Source organism: Somniosus microcephalus, chromosome 10 (assembly GCF_052327205.1).
Source record: "Somniosus microcephalus isolate GS21.2 chromosome 10, FLI_Smic_1.0, whole genome shotgun sequence".
Lineage (NCBI taxonomy): Eukaryota > Metazoa > Chordata > Chondrichthyes > Squaliformes > Somniosidae > Somniosus > Somniosus microcephalus.
Genome location: NC_140996.1, coordinates 166,858,093 through 166,881,067, shown reverse-complemented (window position 1 = coordinate 166,881,067; position 22,975 = coordinate 166,858,093). Strand labels below are relative to the sequence as shown.

Below are 22,975 nucleotides of genomic sequence, written 5' to 3'. Positions count from 1 at the left end.
ACAGTGATACAACAATGTGAACAGTGATAACTATAGGGAAACGATCTAACAGTGATAACTATAGTGTAACGATAGTGAACGGACAAGATCTTGAGGTGGAGAATCGAGCTATCCACCTACGATTATGATATCTTGTACCGGCCTGGTAAGCTGAACGAACCCCCTGACGCTCTATCGTGAATTACATGCGCCAGCGCGCAAATTGATAGACTTCAGACCCTCCACAACGACCTCTGCCACCCCGGGATCACCAGGCTTTACCACTTCATTAAGGCCCGCAACCTGACCTACTCCATCGAGGAGGTCAGGACCATGACCAGGAACTGCCAGACCTGTGCCGAGTGCAAACCGCACTTCTTTAGGCCGGACAGAGCAAGCCTGATCAAGGCCACCCGCCCCTTCGAGCGCTTGAGCATCGATTTTAAGGGGCCCCTCCCGTCCTCTGACCGTAATGTGTACTTCCTCAACATTGTTGATGAGTACTCCCGTTTCCCCTTTGCCTTCCCCTGCCCAGACATGACCAGCACCACGGTAGTTAAATGCCTGAACGACCTCTTTGCCTTGTTCGGGTTCCCAAACTATATACATAGTGACCGGGGCGCCTCCTTCATGAGCGAGGAACTCCGTCAGTTCCTACTAGCGAGAGGCATCGCCACTAGCAGGACCACCAGCTACAACCCCCGAGGGAACGGCCAGGTGGAAAGAGAGAACGCGACGGTATGGAAGGCCGTCCTCTTAGCCTTAAAGTCTAAGGGCCTCCCAACCTCTCGCTGGCAGGAGGTCCTCCCGGCGGCGCTGCATTCCACCCGGTCACTACTTTGCACTGCCATTAACGCCACCCCCCATGAACGAATGTTTGTTTTCCCCAGGAAGTCGACTACGGGAACCACGCTACCAACCTGGCTGACCTCTCCGGGGCCTGTCTTGCTGCGAAAGCACGTGAGGGCCCATAAAACGGACCCCCTGGTCGAGAGGGTGAACCTCCTGCACGCCAACCCCCAGTACGCCTACGTGGCATACCCAGACGGGCGGGAGGACACAGTCTCCTTACGAGACCTCGCACCCTCGGGCACTCCGGAGACACCACCGCTACCCTCCCCCACCACCCCCCCAATTCAAGCCCAGGTAGACGGTACGCCGGAACCCCAAGAGCCTTCGCCTACCTCGCAGACGCCAGCATTAACACCGGAGAACGGAACACCGCCGCTGCGACGATCAGACAGGCTTACGAGGCCTCCGGACAGACTGACATACCAGAACTGGTAGTACACTTCACCCCGCCGGACTCAAATCTAAACAAGGGGTGAATGTGGTAAACCACTTTTACCGTTCACTATCGTTACACTATAGTTATCACTGTTAGATCGTTTCCCTATAGTTATCACTGTTCACATTGTTGTATCACTGTACGAGGTCACCTCTTGTCATGCTGCTATACCTGGGCTGACCACTGCCGACTCCGCCCATGGCTCCGCCTACCTGCCCGGGTATAAAGGTGGTCGACTGGCTGGTATTCCTCCTTCTTGGATCCGATCACCCACGAGGGTGGGCTCTGTTATTTAGTCAATAAAAACCTATAGTTACTTTCTTAACTCGTCGCTTTTCATTGGACGAATTGATAGGTACATCACCCTTTACCCCGCATATCAGAAATGGTCAACCAGATTGCGCAATACCGAGTCTTCTCGACTATCGACCTCAAATCCGCGTATCACCAGCTCCCCATTAGAACGGAGGACCGCCCATACACCACCTTTGAGGTGAACGGACGCCTCTACCATTTTCTCAGAGTGCCCTTCGGGGAAACAATGGGGTCTCGGTCTTCCAACGTGAGATGGACCGCATGGTTGACGAGAATAAACTACAAGCTACCTACCCCTATCTGGACAATGTCACTATCTGCGGGCACAACCAGCAAGACCACGATCTAAATCTTGCGAGATTTTTAAAAACTGCCCTAAAGCTGAATCTAACCTACAACGAAGACAAATGTGTCTTCAACACAACCCGTCTCTGTATCCTCGGCTGTGTGGTGGAAGATGGGGTAATTGGACCGGACCCTGACCGATTATGCCCCCTAAAGGAACTGCCCCTGCCACACAACCCCAAAGCTTTAAAAAGGTGCCTGGGATTTTTTTCGTATTATGCCCAATGGGTGCCCAATTACTCTGATAAGGCCCGACCCCTCATTAAATCGACGTCCTTCCCACTATCAGCTGAAGCTCGGGAGGCTTTCACCAGTATCAAACAGGACATTGAAAGGGCTGCACTGTGTGCAGTGGACGAAAGCATTCCCTTTCAAGTCGAAAGCGATGCGTCAGACTTTGCCTTAGCTGCGACCCTCAATCAGGCTGGGAGAGCTGTGGCCTTCTTCTCCCGAACCCTTCAGGGACCTGAAATCAGGCACTCTTCTGTCGAGAAGGAGGCACAGGCTATAGTGGAGGCAGTGCGGCACTGGAGACACTACCTAGCCGGCAAACGTTTCACCCTGCTCACCGACCAGCGGTCGGTGGCTTTCATGTTTAATAACAAACAAAGGGGGAAAATCAAGAATGACAAAATACTCAGGTGGAGGATCGAACTATCCACGTTCGACTATGATATTATGTACAGGCCGGGAGCCCTTAATGAACCCCCAGACTCCCTATCACAGGGAATGTGTGCCAGCATTCATACGGACAAATTACAGGGTCTCCACAACGACCTCTGTCACCCAGGGGTCACCCGACTATACCATTTTATAAAGTCCCGCAATCTGCCCCACTCCATCGAGGAGGTCAGGGCAATGACCAGAGCCTGCCGCACCTGTGCGGAATGCAAGCCTCGTTTCTACAGGCCTGACCGTGCACACCTTATCAAAGCCACACGGCCATTCGAGCGCCTAAGTCTGGACTTCAAGGGACCCCTTCCCTCTGCCGACCGTAACGTATACTTCCTCAATATCATCGATGAATATTCCCGCTTCCCCTTCGCCATTCCCTGCCCAGACATGACCAGTGCCACGGTCATCAAGTGTCTCTGTAATCTATTCTGCATGTTTGGCATGCCGAACTACATACACAGCGATAGGGGGACGTCATTTATGAGTGACGAACTGCGCCAGTTCTTGCTCTCAAAGGGGATAGCCACTAGCAGAACCACTAGCTACAACCCCCGGGGTAATGGGCAAGTGGAAAGGGAGAATGCTACTGTTTGGAAGGCTGTCACGTTAGCCTTAAAGTCAAAAGGCCTTCCGACCTCCCGCTGGCAGGAAGTCCTCCCAGACGTGCTCCACTCCATAAGGTCTCTGTTATGTACAGCCACTAACGCCACCCCTCACGAAAAGATGTTCGTTTTCCCCCGGAAATCCACCTCAGGCATATCTCTACCCGCGTGGCTGACGTCTCCGGGGACAGTACTATTGCGGAAGCACGTGAGAGGCCATAAAACGGACCCCCTTGTGGAAAAGGTACAGCTCCTCCATGCAAACCCTCAGTACGCCTATATCGAATACTCTGACGGGTGAGAGGACACTGTTTCCATAAAAGACCTCGCTCCCTCGGGGAGCGGAGAGAACGATGAGAGACTACCCGAGGAAGACCTACACCAAAAAGAGACAGGACACCCAGAGGTATCAATACCCAACTTTAACCTGGAGGACACTGCAGATAACCTGGAAGACACTGCGGAGGCCCGGACAGCGGAGGAACCAGAATCCACTCCCCTAGAGGCACCCCAACCAGCTTTGCGCTGATCACTGAGAACCGCAAAACCTCCTGACAGACTCACTTATACCAACTTTTAAGAAACATCACCCCGATGGACTAAATCTAAAGAAGGGGTGAATGTAATGAAATCTGTTTGTCTTGCCTGTATTCGTTTTGCACTCATGTATATTACCCTCCCCCACACGGTGTAAAGTTTCACTTCCTCTTCCCTGACTAACCTGGAAGGTTCCAGGTCTTGGCTCTTGGCTCCGCCCCTGACCTCTCTTACTTAAAGATCCCAGGATCTGTATGACTCATTCCTGTGAGCCAGTCAGTGTGTTGAGATGTTAGCTCTGATCTTAGTGATTAAAAGCCAACTTGTTAAAGTCTATAACTTCTAGTTTTGTGGTTATTGAAGGCACATCAATGACTCTTAAGAATGTTTGAATAATTGATATGCTTCACGTGCCTAGTCAATTAGGGGATGGAATGTAAGAGTCATGAAAGTTTAAGAAAGAAAATACTTTAAAATATTGGTTAAATAGTATAATACAGTTAATTTACCTGGCTGACTTATTGTATTGAGAAACCCCCTATTTTCTTGTTCCAATAGTATAGTCTGAGATACTCCCTTTATTCTTGCTACAATGGTACAGTCCTTAAGCTTGTCACATGGTATCCAGCCATTTTACAGAAAAAGCACCACGAGGCTGGAGGAGGCAGAAGCTTTGAGGGCTGGAGCAATACAGTTTTTGACCGTGTTCGTTTAAACGTGTTTTGCTTTGTAATTCTGTTTGTAAGGTGTTGTTGAGATACCGCAGCAAACGTGGGAGTCGAGACCAGAGTTGATGGAACACAACTGCTTTAATTTACATCATGGCAAAAAGAGAGCTTGAAAAGCCCGCGCAACCACTTAAATACTCCCCAGACAGGAAGTGCTCCCGGCAGCCTGTCCCTGCGGGAAACAAGTTGCCAGAGGAAAGGGCCCCCGGCTGGGGGCGGCTGCTGCCGGCAGTGCGCCTGCGTAAACTGTCCGTGCCGCCGTGAGCGGATTATGTCCAATGGTGGCGTGTCGCCACAGTGTTACAGTAAACAGTTTAAAGACAAAGTTATGGTTTGGAACGTTTTATTTCGACACGTGTCTACTCGTTGCTAAAGCCTCAAAGCTCAGTGGCTGCATGTTTGGAAATTATGAAGCGCCACTACAATGGTATCTGTGTTGATGATCTGGCATGTCTTGCAGAGGTTGCCGTGGCAGGGTTGTGTGGTGTCGTGGTCACTGTTCTCCTGAAAGCTGGGTAATTTGCTGCAAATGATGGTCTGTTTGAGGTTAGGCGGCTGTTTGAAGGTGAGTAGTGGAGGCGTGGGGATGGCCTTAGCGAGGTGTTCGTCATCATCGATGACATGTTGAAGGCTGCGAAGAACATGGCGTAGTTTCTCCACTCCAAAGCCAACACACCCGGACGTCCTATTGTATCAGGCAACGGAACCCTGTGTGAGAACCTCTCTGGATATGTCGCGGGCATCCTGAAACCCATCGTACAGGGAACCCCCAGCTTCTGTCGCGACACTACGGACTTCTTACAGAAACTCAGCACCCACAGACCAGTTGAACCAGGAATACTCCTTGCCACGATGGATGTCTCGGCACTCTACACCAGTATCCCCCACGATGACCGCATCGCTGCGACAGCCTCAGTACTCAGCACCAACAATAGCCAATCTCCAGACGCCATCCTACAACTCATCCGCTTCATCCTTGACCACAATGTCTTCACCTTCGACAACCAGTTCTTTACCCAAACACACGGAACAGCCATGGGGACCAAATTCGCACCCCAATACGCCAACATCTTCATGCACAAGTTCGAGCAAGACTTCTTCGCTGCACAGGACCTCCAACCAACGCTATACACCAGATACATCGACGACATTTTCTTCCTATGGACCCACGCCGAAGAATCACTGAAAAGACTACACGATAACATCAACAAGTTCCATCCCACCATCAAACTCACCATGGACTACTCCTCAGAATCAGTTTCATTCTTGGACACACGAATCTCCATCAAAGACGGACACCTCAGCACTTCACTCTACCGCAAGCTCACGGACAACCTCATGATGCTCCACTTCTCCAGCTTGAACCCTAACCACATTAAAGAAGCCATCCCCTAGGGACAAGCCCTGCGAATACACAGGATCTGCTCAGACGAGGAGGAACGCGATGGACACCTACAGACGCTGAAAGATGCCCTCGTAAGAATGGGATATGACACTCGACTCGTCGATCGACAGTTTCGACGGGCCACAGCGAAAAATCGCATAGACCTCCTCAGAAGACAAACACGGGACACAACCAACAGAGTACCCTTCGTCGTCCAGTACTTCCCCGGAGCGGAGAAACTACGCCATGTTCTTCGCAGCCTTCAACATGTCATCGATGACGACGAACACCTCGCTAAGGCCATCCCCACGCCTCCACTACTCGCCTTCAAACAGCCGCCTAACCTCAAACAGACCATCGTTCTCAGCAAATTACCCAGCTTTCAGGAGAACAGCGACCACGGCACCACACAACCCTGCCACGGCAACCTCTGCAAGACAAGCCAGATCATCAACACAGATACCATCATCACACGTGAGGACACCACCCACCAGGTACATGGTACATACTCATGTGACTCGGCCAACGTTGTCTACCTCATACGTTGCAGGAAAGGATGCCCCAGAGCATGGTACATCGGCGAGACCATGCAGACACTGTGACAATGGATGAACGGACACCGCACAACAATCGCCAGGCAGGAGTGTTCCCTCCCAGTCGGGGAACACTTCAGCAGTCAAGGACATTCAGCCTCCGATCTTCGGGTAAGCATTCTCCAAGGCGGCCTTCGAGACACACGACAATGCAAAATCGTCGAGCAGAAACTGATAGCCAAGTTCCGCACTCATGAGGACGGCCTCAACCAGGATCTTGGGTTCATGTCACGCTACATGTAACCCCACCTGACGTAGAGTCAGCCAGACTCGAGTCGTCGTTGGCTTGTTCTCTCTACACAGATGCGGCCGGACCTGCTGTGATTTCCAGCAAAAAAATAGTTTTTTTTTTATATATTGTATTTTGCTTGTTCTTTGTTTTTCATACAGACCCCAGCATCTGCAACATTTGACATTTGACCCCTTGTGACCCCACCTCATTGTTCTTTGATGTAATGTTTTCCTGACTGACCTGTTTGGACACCATTCACACCTTTGATTGCTGTGATTATCTCTCTGCCGAGGTGTGATAAAGGGCAATTAGAAAGATTACCTGTAATCATCTGGCAGTGTTCTGTGACTATATGTGCTGTGTCTATATGCATCTCTTCACTTCACCTGACGAAGGAGCAACGCTCCGAAAGCTTGTGATTTCAAATAAAGCTGTTGGACTATAACCTGGTGTTGTGTGACTTCTCACATTTTTAAATGAGATGAGAGTTTCTGCCTCTACCACCCTTTCAGGCAGTGAGTTACAGACCCCCACCACCCACTGGGTGAAAAAGGTTCTCTTCAACTCCCCTCTAATCCTTCTACAAATTACTATAAATCTGTGCCCCCTGGTTATTGACCTCTCTGGTAAGGGAAATAGGTTCTTCCTATCCACTCTATCTAGGCCCTTCATAATGTTATACACCTCAATTAAGTCTCCCCTCAGCCTCTTCTGTTCCAAAGAAAACAACTCCGGCCTAGCCAATCTTTCCTCATAGCTAAAATGCTTCATCCTTGGCAACATCCTCGTAAATCTCCTCTGTACCCTCTTTAGTGCAATCACATCTTTCCTGTAATGTGGTGACCAGAACTGTACACAGTACTCTAGCTGTGGCCTAACTAGTGTTTTATACAGTTAACATAAGAACATAAGAACATAAGAAATAGGAGCAGGAGTAGGCCAATCGGCCCCTCGAGCCTGCTCCACCATTCAATAAGATCATGGCTGATCTGATCCTAACCTCAAATCTTCTATCACTCTGCATCCACCCGAACCCATGTGATCTCCCGGGAGAGGCGAAAAACCAGATAAAGACCCAATGGCCAATTTGGGAGAAAAAAATCTGGGAAATTCCTCTCCGACCCATCTAGGCGATCGAAATTCTTCCAGGAGATCACTCTGTCCCTATATTTTCTACAGTACTTACCTTCTGTAAAGGCGATCTCCACCCCAGCCAGGAACAGGAATAAAACCATCTCCTGAAATCTAACAGAATTAGAACACAGTAGGAGCAGAACAAGGCTACACGGCCCCTGGGCCCGCTCCACTACCCACAGGGCCATGACCATTCCGAACCCAGACTCATGTCCAATTTCCTGCCCGCTCCCCGTAACCCTTTATTCCCTTTACTTCTAGGAAACTATCTATTTCTGTTTTAAATTTATTTAATGATGTAGCTTCCACAGCTTTCTGGGGCAGCAAATTCCACAAACCTACCACCCTCTGAGTGAAGAAGTTTCTCCTCATCTCAGTTTTGAATGAGCAGCCCCTTATTTTAAGATTATGCCCCCTAGTTCTAGTTTCACCCATCATTGGGAACATCCTCACCGCATCCACCCGATCAAGCCCCTTCACAATCTTATATGTTTCAATAAGATCGCCTCTCATTCTTCTGAACTCCAATGAGTAGAGTCCCAATCTACTCAACCTCTCCTCATATGACCACCCCCTCATCCCCGGGATTAACCGAGTGAACCTTCTTTGTACTGACTCGAGAGCAAGTATGTCTTTTCTTAAGTATGGACACCAAAACTGTATGCAGTATTCCAGGTGCGGCCTCACCAATACCTTGTACAACTGCAGCAATACCTCCCTGTTTTTATATTCCAACCCCCTAGCAATAAAAGCCAACATTCCATTGGCCTTCTTGATCACTTGCTGCACCTGCATACTAACTTTTTGAGTTTCGTGCACCAGGACCCCCAGATCCCTTTGTACTACAGTACTTTCCAGTTTCTTGCCATTAAGATAATAACTTGCTCTATGATTTTTCCTGCCAAAGTGCATAACTTCACATTTTCCAGTATTGTATTCCATCTGCCAAATCTCTGCCCACTTACTTAGCCTGTCTATGTCCCTTTGCAGGTTTTTTATGTCCTCCTCACTCACTACTTTCCGTCCCATCTTTGTATCATCTGCAAACTTTGATATGTTACACTCGGTCCCCTCCTCCAAATCGTTAATATAGATTGTAAAGAGTTGGGGACCCAGCACTGACCCCTGCGGAACACCACTAGTTACTGGTTGCCAATCTGAGAACGAACCATTTATCCCAACTCTCTGCCTTCTGTTAGATAGCCAATCCTCCACCCATGCCGGAATATTACCCCCAATCCCGTGATTTTTTATCTTGAGCAATAATCTTTTGTGTGGCACCTTGTCAAATGCCTTTTGGAAGTCTAAATACACTACGTCCACTGGTTCCCCTTTATCCACCCTGTATGTTACTTCCTCAAAAAACTCAAGCAAATTTGTTAAACATGACTTCCCCTTCATGAAACCATGCTGAGTTTGCCCTATTAAATTGTGTTTATCCAAATGTCCCGTTACTGTCTCCTTAATAATGGACTCTAACATTTTACCAACCACAGATGTTAGGCTAACAGGTCTATAGTTTCCAGCCTTCTGCCTACTACCCTTTTTAAATAATGGTGTTACATTAGCAGTTTTCCAATCTGCCGGGACCTTTGCTGAGTCCAGTGAGTTTTGGAAAATTATTACCAATGCATCCACAATCCCTACCGCTACTTCCCTCAAGACCCTGGGATGCAAGCCATCAGGTCCAGGGGATTTATCCGCCTTGAGTCCCATTATTTTACCAAGTACCACTTCCTTAGTGATTTTAATTGTATTTAGTTCCTCCCCCCCTCGAGCCCCCTGTTTGTCCAGTGTTGGGATATTCTTAGTGTCCTCTACTGTAAAGACTGATACAAAATAATTGTTCAGTGTTTTTGCCATCTCCATGTTTCCCACCATTAATTTCCCGGTCTCATCCTCTAAGGGACCAACATTTACTTTAGCCACCCTTTTTCTTTTTATATAACTATAGAAACTTTTACTGTCTGTTTTTATATTTTTTGCTAATTTACTTTCATAATCTATCTTCCCTTTCTTAATCAATCTTTTTGTTATTTTTTGCTGTCTTTTAAAGACTTCCCAATCTTCCATCCTCCCACTAGATTTGGCTACCTTATATGCCCTTGTTTTTAGTCGGATACTATCCTTAATTACTTTACTTAGCCACGGATGGCTATCTTTTCTTTTACACCCTTTTTTCCTCAGTGGAATATATTTTTCTTGGAAGTTGTAAAATAACTCCTTAAATGTACACCACTGGTCATGTACCGTCTTACCCTTTAATCTATTTTCCCAGTCCACTCTCATTAATTCCGCTCTCATACCTTCATAGTCTCCTTTATTCAAGCTCAGCACGCTTGTTTGAGATCCAACCTTCTCACCCTCTAATTGAATATGGAACTCAACCATGTTATGGTCACTCATTCCAAGGGGATCCTTTACTAGGACATTTTTAATTAATCCTGTCTCATTACACAGGACCAAATCTAAGGTTGCTTGCCCCCTGGTCGGTTCAGTTACATACTGCTCAAGAAACCCATCCCTAATACACTCAATGAACTCTTCCTCAAGGCTGCTCTGCCCAATTTGATTTGTCCAGTTAATATGATAATTAAAATCCCCCATAATTATAGCTGTTCCCTTATTACAAGCCTCAACTATTTCCTGATTAATACTCCGTCCAACAGAGTTGCAACTGTTCGGAGGCCTATAGACTACACCCACTAGTGTTTTTTTCCCCTTATTATTCCTTACCTCCACCCAAACTGTTTCACTATCCTGCTCCTTTGACCCAATATCATTTCTCTGTATTATAGTGATTCCTTCCTTTATTAACATAGCCACCCCACCTCCTCTCCCTTCCTGCCTGTCCTTCCTGATTGTTAAATAACCTGGTATGTTTAATTCCCAGTCATGGTCACCCTGCAGCCATGTTTCTGTAATGGCCACAAGATCATACCCATATGTCATTATTTGTGCCGTTAACTCATTCATTTTGTTACGAATGCTACGTGCATTCAGATAAAGAACTTTCAAATATGTTTTGTAACACTTAGTTCCTGTTTTTTCCCTTTTTAGTACTTTACTTTTTACTCCATACCTACTAGCATAACCTCCCTGATCTTATATTCTATGCCTCTGCTAATAAGGGCAAGTACCCCGTATGCCTTCTTAACCACCTTATCTACCTGTCCTGCAACCTTCAGGCATCTGTGGACATGTACTTCAAGGTCTCTCTGTTCCTCTACACTTCTCACAATCCTGTCATTTATTGTGTATTCCCTTGTCTTGTTAGCCCTCCCCAAATGCATTACCTCACACTTCTCCAGATTGAATTCCATTTGCCACTTGTCTGCCCATCTGACCGGTCCATTGATATCTTCCTGCAGTCTACAGCTTTCTACCTCACTATCAACCACACAGCCAATTTTTGTATCATCAGCAAACTTCTTAATCATGCCCCCTACATTGAAGTCTAAATCACTGATATATCCACAAAAAGCAAGGGACCTGCAGAACCCCACTGGAAACAGCCTTGCAGTCACAAAAAGACCTGTCGACCATTGCCCTTTGCTTCCTGCCACTGAGCCAATTTTGGTTCCAACTTGCCACTTTCCCTTGGAGCCAATGATATTGTAGCTATAACATAGACATGGCTCAGGCATGGACAGGACTGGGAACTTAATATTCCTTGTAACATTTTTAGGGGAAATAGGGACGGAATAATGGGGGTGGATGTCAGTGCTGGTAGAAGGATTCTAGTACAGTGATAGTATGTAAGGAAGATCTGGGGGTTGTGTTAAAACAGAATCCATATAAATAGAGTTAAGAACTAGGAAGCAAAATTATGTTGGTGTGCATTACAGGCCCCCAACCTGTGGAGATGTGATAGAGGGAGAGATTGGCAGACAGTTCAAAGTTCAGAGAGGTATACAAGGTCATAAAGGCAATTAAATTAGGTTATTTTAACCATCCCAAAATAGACTGGAACAAAAGCAATGCATGTGGTCAATGTGGGAAATGCTTTGTCGAATGCAACCAGGACTGCTTCCTAGATCAGCATGTTTCTACTCTAACAAGAAAAGAATTGCTTGATATAGTCTGGGAAATGAAGTGGGGCAAATAATTGATGTAAGAGTAGGAAAATAATTGGGAAATAACAACCAGGGTAGTTAGCTTCAATGTAAGGATACAAAAAGAAAATGAAGAGCCAAAGATAAGGGTGTTGGACTGGAAAAGGCAAACTTCAGTGAGAGGGGATCTGATCCAACTTAACTGGACAGAAAAGTTAACAAACAGGTCAACAGATCAGCAGGGAGCTGTACTTGGGCCTCAGCTCATATATATCAATGACTTGGATGAAGAATTATAGAGTTGTATATCCAAATTTGCAGCTGACACTAAATTAGGAGGCACAGTAGGTTGTGTAAATGGGAGATGTTACAAAGGAACATAGACAGATTAAGTGAGTAGGCAAAACAGTGAGAAATGGAGTTCAATGTGGGGAAGTGTGAGCTAATCCAATTTGGATCCAAAAAAAAAGACAAATCAGAATATTTTCATAAGAACAGAAGAAATAGGAGCAGGAGTAGGCCATTCGGCCCCTCAGGCCTGCTCCGCCATTCGATAAGATCATGGCTGATCTGATCTTGGCCTCAACTCCACTTTCCTGCCCGCTCCCCATAACCCTTGATTCCCCTGTTTTTCAAAAATCTGTCTATCTCCGCCTTGAATATATTCAATGACTCAGCCTCCACAGCTCTCTGGGGTAGAGAATTCCAAAGATTCACGACTCTCTGAGAGAAGAAATTGCTCCTCATCTCTGTTTTAAATGGGCGACCCCTTATTCTGAAACTGTGCTCCCTAGTTCTAGATTCCCCCATGAGGAGAAACATCCTCCCTGCATCTACCCTGTCAAGCCCCCTCAGAATCTTATGTTTCAATAAGATCACCGCTCATTCTTCTAAACTCCAATGAGTATAGGCCCAACCTGCTCAACCTTTCCTCATAAGACAACCCCTTCAACTCAGGAATCAACCTGGTGAACCTTCTCTGAACTGCCTCCAAAGCAAGTATATCCTTCCATAAATAAGGAGACCAAAACTGTACGCAGCACTCCAGGTGTGGTCTCACCAATACCCTGTACAGTTGTAGCAAGACCTCCCTACTTTTATACTCCATCCTCCTTGCAATAAAGGCCAACATTCCATTTGCCTTCCTAATTACTTGCTGTACCTGCATGCTAACTTTTTGTGTTTCATGTACGAGGACACCCCAATCCTCCTTTACCACAGCATTCTGTAGTCTCTCTCCATTTAAATAATATTTTGCTTTTCTATTCTTCCTACCAAAGTGGATAACCTCACATTTTCCCACATTATACTCAATCTGCCAAATTTTTACCCATTCACTTAACCTATCTATATCCCTTTGCAGACTCTTTGTGTCCTCCTCACAACTTGCTTTCCCACCTATCTTTGTATCGTCAGCAAATTTGGCTACAGTACGCTCGGTCCCTTCATCCAAGTCATTAATATAGATTGTAAATAGTTGAGGCCCCAGCACTAATCCTTGTGGCACCCCACTAGTTACAGTTTGACAATCTGAAAATGACGCATTTATTCCGACTCTGTTTTCTGTCAGTTAGCCAATCCTCTATCCAGTCTAATATATTACCCCTTACACCGTGAGCTCTTATCTTGTGCAGTAACCTTTTATGCGGCACCTTATCAAATGCCTTCTGGATATCCAAATACACTACATCTGCTGGTTCCCCTTTATCCACCCTGTTCGTTACATCCTCAAAGAACTCTAGTAAATTTGTCAAACACGATTTCCCTTTCATAAAACCATGTTGACTCTGCTTGATTGTATTATGATTTTCTAAATGTCCTGCTACCACTCCCTTAATAATGGATTCCAGTATTTTCCCAATGACAGATGTTAGGCTAACTGGCCTATAGTTTCCTGCTTTCTGTCTCCCTCCTTTCTTGAATAGGGGAGTTACATTTGTGGTTTTCCAATCCACTGGGACCTCTCCAGAATCCAGGGAATTTTGGTAGATTACAACCAACGCATCCACTATCTCTGCAGCCACTTCTTTTAAAACCCTAGGATGCAGGCCATCAGGTCCAGGTGAGTTGTCAGCCTTTAGTCCCATTAGTTTTCCTAGTACTTTTTCTCTCGTGATAGTGATTGTTTTAAGTTCCCTTAATTATCAATTATTATTGAAATGCTTTTAGTGTCTTCTACCATGAAGACTGATACAAAATATTTGTTCAAAGTCTCTGCCATTTCCCTGTTTCCCATTATAAATTCCCCAGTCTCATCCTCGAAGGGATCAACGTTTACTTTAGCTAGTCTCTTCCTTTTTATATACCACTTATAATGGCGAAAGACTAGAAACTGTGGAGGAGCAAAGGGATTTGAATGTTCAGGTACACAAATCACTAGTCACATCTTGCCAATCAGAGTGCATTCCTTTTATCCCTACTCTCTGGCTCCCATCTCCCAACCAATTACCAACTAGCCCATGAGTCCATCCATGCCCCAAGATCCTCCATTGTTTATGGCTTCCGCCATAAATACATCCCCCATTCTTCCACTTACTCCAGCCTTGTCACTCTACAGGCTTTCTCCTCAAAACTATCTCCATGCTCATCTTCTACTCCATGAGGCTCATCTTTTGCTTCATTGCCCCTTCCCCACTAAAATCCTTACCATTCAACTTCCCTTCCTGACCCCCATGCTAGCTGACATTGTCATTTCCTCAGGCTCTAAAAACCTCCTCCTTTGCATCCTCCTCACAACTTACATTCCCCCCCAAAAAAGCAGATGCAAAGAGGCTTCAAGGCGATTCAGACAAGTTGAGTGAGTGGGCAAATACATGGCAGATGCAGTATAACGTGGATAAATGTGAAGTTATCCACTTCAGTAGGAAAAACAGAAAGGCAGAGTATTATTTAAATGGTGATAGATTGGGAAATGTAGATGTACAAATGGACCTGGGTGTCCTTGTACACCAGTCACTGAAAGCAAACATGCAGGCGCAGCAAGCAGTTAGGAAGTCAAATGGTATGTTGGCCTTCATTGCAAAAGGATTTGAGTACAGGAACAAGGATGTCTTACTACAGTTATACAGGGCCTTGGTGAGACCACACCTGGAGTACTGTGTGCAGTTTTGGTCTCCTTACCTAAGAAAGGATAGACTTGCCATAGAGGGAGTGCAGCGAAGGTTCACCATTCCTGGGATGGCAGGACTGTTGTATGAGGAGAGATTGGGTCGACTAGGCCTGTATTCGCTAGAGTTTAGAAGAATGAGAGGTGATCTCATTGAAATGTATACAATTCTGACAGGGCTAGACAGACTGGATGCAGGGAGGATGTTTCCCCTGGCTGGGGGGTCTAGAATGAGGGGTCACAGTCTCAGGATACGGGGTAGGACATTTAGGACTGAAATGAGGAGAAATTTCTTCACTCAGAGGGTGGTGAACCTGTGGAATTCTCTACCACAGAAGGCTATGGAGGCCAAGTCACTGAATATGTTTAAGAAGGAGATAGATAGATTTCTAGACACAAAAGGCATCAAGGGGTATGGGGAGAGAGCGGGAATATGGTATTGAGATAGAGGATCAGCCATGATCATACTGAATGGCGGAGCAGGCTCGAAGGGCCGAATGGCCTACTCCTGCTCCTATTTGTCTATGTTTCTAACCAATGTCATCAACCATTCCTCAAAACACCCACTTGCAATCCATCCATGCTATCTAACAACTGTTTCATTATCTGAGGAATTGTAAATGGAGCTGACCACTGTGCAAATATCAGCAAACAGCCCCACTTCTGACCTTATGATGGAGGAAAGGTCATTGATGAAGCAGCTCAAAATAGCGATGCTGGCCTGAAGAACACCTGCATCAATGTCCTGATTGGCCTACAACAACCACAACTATCTTCCTTTGTGCCAGGTATGACTCCAGCCATTGGGGAGTTTTCCTCCTGATCCCCATTGACTTCAGTTTTACTGGGATTAATGGTGCCACATTTTGTCAAATCCTCTGAAGGTAAGCATGCAGGTGCAGCAGGCAGTTAAGAAGGCAAATGGTATGTTGGCCTTCGTAGCGAGAGGGTTTGAGTACAAGAACAAGGAAGTCTTGCTGCAGTTGTACAGGGCCTTGGTGAGACCACACCTTGAGTATTGTGTGCAGTTTTGGTCGCCTTATCTGAGGAAGGATGTTCTTGCCATGGAGGGAGTGCAGCGAAGATTCACCAGACTGATACCTGGGATGGCAGGAATGACGTATGAGGAGAGATTGGGTCGATTAGGCTTATACTCGCTGGAGTTTAGAAGAATGAGAGGGGATCTCATTGAAACGTATAAAATTCTAATAGGGCTAGACAGACTAGATGGAGGAAGGATGTTCCCGATGGCCGGGGAGTCCAGAACCAGGGGTCACAGTCTAAGGATAAGGGGTAAGCCATTTAGGACAGAGATGAGATGGAATTTCTTCACCCAGAGAGTGGTGAACCTGTGGAATTCTCTACCACAGAAGGCAGTGGAGGCCAATTCATTAACTATATTCAAGAAGGAGTTGGATATATTTCTTAAGGCTAAATGGATCAAGGGATATGGGGAGAAAGCAGGGACAGGGTACTGAATTTGGATGATCAGCCATGATCTCATTGAATGGCGGAGCAGGCTCAAGGGGCCGAATGGCCTACTCCTGCTCCTATCTTCTATGTTTCTGTCCTGATGTGAAGGGCAGTCACTCTCACCTCACATCTGGAATTCAGTTCTTCTGTCCATATTTAGACCAAGGTTCTAATGCGGTCTGGAGCAGAGTGTTCTTGTCGGAACCCAAACTGAGCCTCGGTGAGCAGGTTATTGGTGAGTCAATGCCACTTGATAACACTCATGATGCTCCTTCTATCACTTTGCTGATGATTGGAAGCAGGTCAATTGGTTGGATTGGCTATGTCCTGCTTTTTGTGGACAGGACATACATGGGTAATTTTCTACATTGTCGAGTAGATGCCAGTGTTGTAGCTGTATTGGTGCAGCTTAGTTAGGGGTTGCCAGTTCTGAAGCAGAGATCGTCAGCACTGCAGCCAGAATATTGTCATGGCCCATAGCCTTTGCTGTTTTCAGTGCTCTCAGCTGTTTCCTGGTGTCACATGGAGTGAATCGAATTGGCTGTAAACTGCATGATTGTGGGGATCTCAGGAAGAATCCAAGAAGGACCATCCACTCCGCACTTCTGGTTGAAAGTAGTACCAAATGCTTCAGCCTTGTTTTTTGTACTCACGAGTTGGGGTCCGCCATCATTGAGGTTGGGCTGTTCAAGGAGTCTCTTCTCCCATAAGTTACTTAATTGTCCACCACCATTCACAACTGGATGTGACAAGGCTGCAAAGCTTTGACCTGATCTGTTGGTTGTGGGATTGCTCCGCTCTCTATTGCATACTGCGTTCACTGTTTAGCATGCATATAGCAGCTCGAAAACCTGTGCTGTAGCTTCACCAGGTTGGCATCTCTTTTTCAGGTATTGCTGGTGCTGTTCATAGCATGCTCTTCTACACTCCTCATTGAATTAGGGTTAGTCACCTGGCTTTATGGTAATGGAGGAGTGAGGGATATGCTGGGCCATGAGGTTACAGATTGTGGTGGTATACAATTGTGCTGCTGCTGATGACCCACTGTGCCTCATGGATGCCCAGTTTTGAGCTGCTGGAGCTGTTCTGAATCTATCCCACTTAGCACAGTGGTAGTGCCACACAACACAATGAATGGTGTCCTCAGTGTTAAGACAAGACTTTGTCTCCACGAGGACTATGTGGTGGTCACTCCTACCAATGGTGTCATGGGCAGACACATCTCTGACAGGTACATTGGTGAGAACAAGGTCAAGTAGGTTATTCCCTCATGGTGGTTCTTTCACCACATGCCACAAGCCCAGTCTGGTAGCTGTGTCATTCAGGACTCGGGCTGCTCAGTCAGTGATGATACTATTAAGTCACTTTGGTGATGGACATTGAAGTCCCCCATCCAGAGTACGTTCTGTGCCCTTGCAACCCTCAGTGCATCGTCCCTGTGGTGTTCAACATGGAGACGTACTGATTCGAAGGCTGAGGGAGGGCGGTAGGTGGTAAACAGCAGGAGGTTTCTGCCAATCAGAATTATGGGTAGGCTGATTGACTAGGTAATCAAACAATTCAGTATTAGTGCCAAGCTGATCAGTAGAAGATGCAGAGCCATTACTAGTTACCAATGACGTTACCAAGAATGGTGATTTCTGCAGAGCAGAAGTTCAAGTTAATAGATTTGAATTAGCTTGCCAAAAATCTTAACATCTATAAAGTTATCAAGGTTAGGAAGGCATTCGAGACAGCAGATGAGGTAGCTGAGGGAAAGATATTTCGACCCATGGTAGACTGAAATCTGTAAAATATGGGGAACTAATGCAGTGAGAATATCTAAATGAAGGTTGAAGTAGATAGTGTAAGAGTGAAAATCGTAAGGGGGAAAAGTCTGAAAGAGGTTGCACTGTATATAATATTCTGTTATAGTGATCATGGTGAAGCAGTTTCTACTTTGCAGCAACACAAGGCTCACTGCAGCTAAACTGGTGTCAATTTAGAATTTTGCATTCAAAACCATTGCCCAGTGGCCCTTTAAATTTATAATCCTAAAAACGGCTAAAATTCCCATTAGCTGTTTTCTAACATGAAAAATTCAACCAACAATGGGATCGTGGTGAGCAAAGCTTTGCACGCGGATTTAAGTCGGCGTGCACAACACTGCTTTCCCCTGACGACACAGCAGTGTAAAGTGGGCAGTAAAACTTGTCTGCTTGCACCACTCTCACAGCAGGAATCAAGTGACAAAACAATACCTGCTGTAAAGGAACAACTTCACCACGCTGATCTTTATCACGGAGTTGAAAGGCTGCATATCAAAGCGAATGCTTTTTTTTCTCGCGAACATACTTTGCGCAGGACTCTCCTGAGCTACTGAAAGAATGGTTCACTGGAGTTTGAGAAATGTTTTGCGAACGGAGTCAGAGGATTTCGTTGGATTAACAAGGCATAGTCTTAACTATTTATAATCCTAAATTTATAATCCTAAAAACGGCTAAAATTCCCATTAGCTGTTTTCTAACATGAAAAATTCAACCAACAATGGGATCGTGGTGAGCAAAGCTTTGCACGCGGATTTAAGTCGGCGTGCACAACACTGCTTTCCCCTGACGACACAGCAGTGTAAACTATGCCTTACATACTTCTATTAAATTCACAAAAATGCATGTTTTTTTCGATTTTTGTCCTTTTTAGTTAATAAACGTTAACATCACCTCATGATAGTCAAGAAATTATTCTTACAAATGTCTTATTTCCTCTGCGCAACAAAAATAAACTATCTTCAGAATTGAAATAGCATAAGTCGGCTGCTCCCTAATGGACATGGTGGGAAGGAACTCCTGGGCACGATGGTTTCACTATGAACATTTGCAGTCTGCTGGGAAGTACTTGTATCTTCTGACATCAACAGTTTGTTTCGTTGGCCAAAAAACACACGTGAATGAATAAGGGTTTATTCGGAGTTAGGGCGCGGTTGTTTTTTTTATATTGTTATAAATGAGCTCACTCGGACAGCTGCACATTTTACAAATTCTGTAGCTTCCCAGTACATAATCCATCTATTATATTTTAATTGGTGTTGGAAATGATTTTTTTTGTCTTTTTTTTTATTTAAAATTTTTACATTTTGTGTTGGAAATGATTAGGAACATGGTGAGCAAACTGCGGTAAGATCAATACAGCATTAGCAAACTTTACCGCACCGAACATCAAACCTTCCTCCTTTTGACATGTTTTAACCAGTTGCATTTGGGCGGGGCTCGGCGATTCTCTAATTCCTGGAGACGCAGTCGTGAAACATCAATCAGTCTTCTGAGCTCCTCCTAGTTCCAGCAGACAAAGTTTTTTTGTGGCGTGGGGAGGGGGGCAGAATTGAGCTGCCTTCCTACCAAGCGCATCGGGCACTTATAATCGGAGGTCGACGCGGTTCGCCACATAATCAAACTTTAAATCTACGAGTGTTTGGCGAGTTCAGTGAACGTGGGAAGAGGCGGTTCCCCGACTCCTCCTGGACAAAGGCGAAGTTTGAAGTCTACACGTTGAAGATTAAGCGGGACTTTGCACTGTGGGGACTGAACTACATCGAGGAGAAAACAGAAGGGAGTGACAGTGAGTTAATTAATGATGACCCAATATTTCAATTCATTGTTCAATCTCTATTATATAAAGTTTGCTCGTGCAATCAGGTGATTTTCTAAATGTATTACAACACGAATTTAAAGGCTTCACCTGACGAAGGAGCAGCGCTCCGAAAGCTTGTGATTTTAAATAAAGCTGTTGGACTATAACCTGGTGTTGTGTGACTTCTTACATTTGTCCACCCCAGTCCAACTCCGGCATCTCCACACCATTCCTTTTATGGAGCATTGTTCCGAAACGGTTCGGAGAAAGGATCATGGGGACGTTGTATGGTCCACGGGGGAAGCGTCAAAAGTAGGGGCTGGGGAGTACCCAACAAACAACTAAAATGTAATCCGGGATTGCTCCAGCAAAACCTATAGGTCTTTCCAGCCTCTCTAACAAAGTAAATTATACTTCTGGACTTGCTTAAACTACGTTATTGTAAGTATTTATGTGGGCGATAACAATGCTGTCCATTCCATTAGCCACTAACCACATGTGGCTGATTGGGAATCCAGATGTGTAGAATTGCATTTTTGATTAGTAATTAAAAAATTAGTAAGACACACCATTGGGCATGTGATCTCAATACTCCTATTACTTCAGCATAGGCATGTGCACTTCAACCTTTTTGTTTTTGTTCATGGGATGTAGGCGTTGCTGACAGTGCCAGCATTTATTGCCCATCCCTAGTTGCCCTTGAGAAGGTGGTGGCGAGCCACTGCCTTGAACCGCTGCAGTCTGTGTGGTGAAGGTACTCCCACAGTTAGGGAGGGATTTTGACCCAGCGACAATGAAGGGATGGTGATATACTTCCGAGTCAGGTTGTTGTGTGACTTGGAGGTGGTGTTGTTCCCATGCGCCTGCTGCCCTTGTCCTTTCTAGGTGGTAGAAGTCGCAGGTTTGGGAGGTGCTGCCGAAGAAGCCTTGGCGAGTTGCTGCAGTGCATCTTGTAGATGGTACACACTGCAGACATGGTACACCAGTGGTGGAGGGAGTGAATGTTTAAGGTGGTGGATGGGGTGCCAATCAAGCAGGCTGCTTTGTCTTGGATGGTGTCGAGCTTCTTGAGTGTTGTTGGAGCTGCACTCATCCAGGCAAGTGGAGAGTATTCCATCACATGCCTGACTTGTGCCTTGTAGATGTGGAACGGCTTTGGGGAGTCAGGAGGTGAGACACTCGCCGCAGAATACCCAGCCTCTGACCTCTTATTGCCACAGTATTTGTGTGGGTGGTTAGTTAAGTTTCTGGTCAATAGTGATGGTAATGCTGTTGAATGTCAAGGGGTAGTGGTTAGATGCTTGCTTGTTGAAGATAGTCATTGCCTGGCACTTGTGTGGCACAAATGTTACCTGCCACTTATCAGCCCAAGCCTGAATGTCATCCAGGTCTTGCTGCATGCGGGCATGGACTGCTTCATTATCTGAGGAGTTGTGAATGGCACTGAACACTGCAGCCATCAGCAAACCTCCCCACTTCTGCTCTTATGATGGAGGGACCATCATTGATGAAACAGCTGAAGATGGTTGGGCCTAGGACACTGCCCTGAGGAACTCCTGCAGCGATGTCCTGGGGCTATGATGATTGACCTCCAACCACCACAACCATCTTCCTTTGCGCTAGGTATGACTCCAGCCAGTGGAGATTTTTTCCCCCGATTCCCATTGACTTCAGTTTTACTAGGGCTCCTTGATGCCACACTCGGTCAAATGTTGCTTTGATGTCAAAGGCAGTCACTCTCACCTCACTTCTGGAATTCAGCTCTTTTGTCCATGTTTGGACCAAGGCTGTAATGACGTCTGGAGCCGAGTGGTCTTGGCGGAACCTAAACTGGGCATCAGTGAGCAGGTTATTGGTGAGTAAGTGCTGCTTGATAGCATTGTCGACGACACCTTCCATCACTTTGCTGATGATTGAGAGTAGACTGATGGGGAGGTAATTGGCCAGATTGGATATGTCCTGCATTTTGCAGACAGGACATACCTGGGCAGTTTTCCACATTGTCGGATAGATGCCAGTGTTATAGCTGTACTGGAATAGCTTGGCTCGAGGCACGGCTAGTTCTGAAGCACAAGTCTTCAGCATGACAGCCAGGATATTGTTGAGGCCCATAGCCTTTGCTGTATCCAGTGCGCTCAACCGTTTCTTTATCGTGTGGAGTGAATCAAATTGGCTGAAGACTGGCTTCTGTGGTGGTGGGGACATCAGGAGGAGGCCAATATGGATCATCCACTCGGCACTTCTGGCTGAAGATGGTTGCAAACGCTTCAGCTTTGTCTTTTGCACTCACGTGCTGGGCTCCACCATCATTGAGGATGGGGGTATTCATGGATCCTCCTCCTCCCGGTAGTTGTTTAATGGTCCACCACTATTCACGACTGGCGTGGCAGGACTGCAGAGCTTTGATCTGATCCGTTGATTGTGGGATCGCTTAGCCCTGTCTATAGCATGCTGCTTCCACTGTTTAGCATGCACGTAGTTTTGTGTTGCAGCTTTCCCAGGTTGGCACTGCATTTTTAGGTACGCCTGGTGCTGCTCCTGGCTCTTCTACACTCCTTATTGAACCAGGGTTGATCCCCTGGCTTGATGGTAAAGTGAGGGATATGCCGGGCCATGAGGTTACAGATTGTGGTGGAATATAATTCTGTTGCTGCTGGTGGCCCACAGTGCCTCATGGATGCCCAGTTATGAGCTGCTAGGTCTGTTCTGAATCTATCCCATTTAGCACAGTGCCAGAATGAGGCTGATGTATTCTAACTAGTGCTAACAAATGCAACATTATTGCATGGAGTTTCTGTATGATTTTGGCCCAAATAACATCAAATTAGTCTGGTCAATTGATCTGCCTTTGGTACATATGACCTGTGACCAGCAGTCAATTGAAGCCAATTTAAAAAGTAAGACCAAAAGCATTAAATCAGTC

General features: G+C 46.1%; 1 long non-coding RNA gene across 1 annotated transcript; it reads right to left on the bottom strand.

Moving 5' to 3' along the window:
- Window positions 1–18,849: 18,849 nt before the first annotated feature.
- LOC147111832 (uncharacterized) lies at window positions 18,850–20,518 on the bottom strand. The gene is made up of 2 exons (XR_015079753.1): window positions 20,243–20,518; window positions 18,850–20,008 (listed from the first exon to the last, which is right to left on the bottom strand). It is a non-coding gene; the product is annotated as an uncharacterized LOC147111832 (long non-coding RNA).
- Between the last annotated feature and the right edge of the window lie 2,457 nt (window positions 20,519–22,975).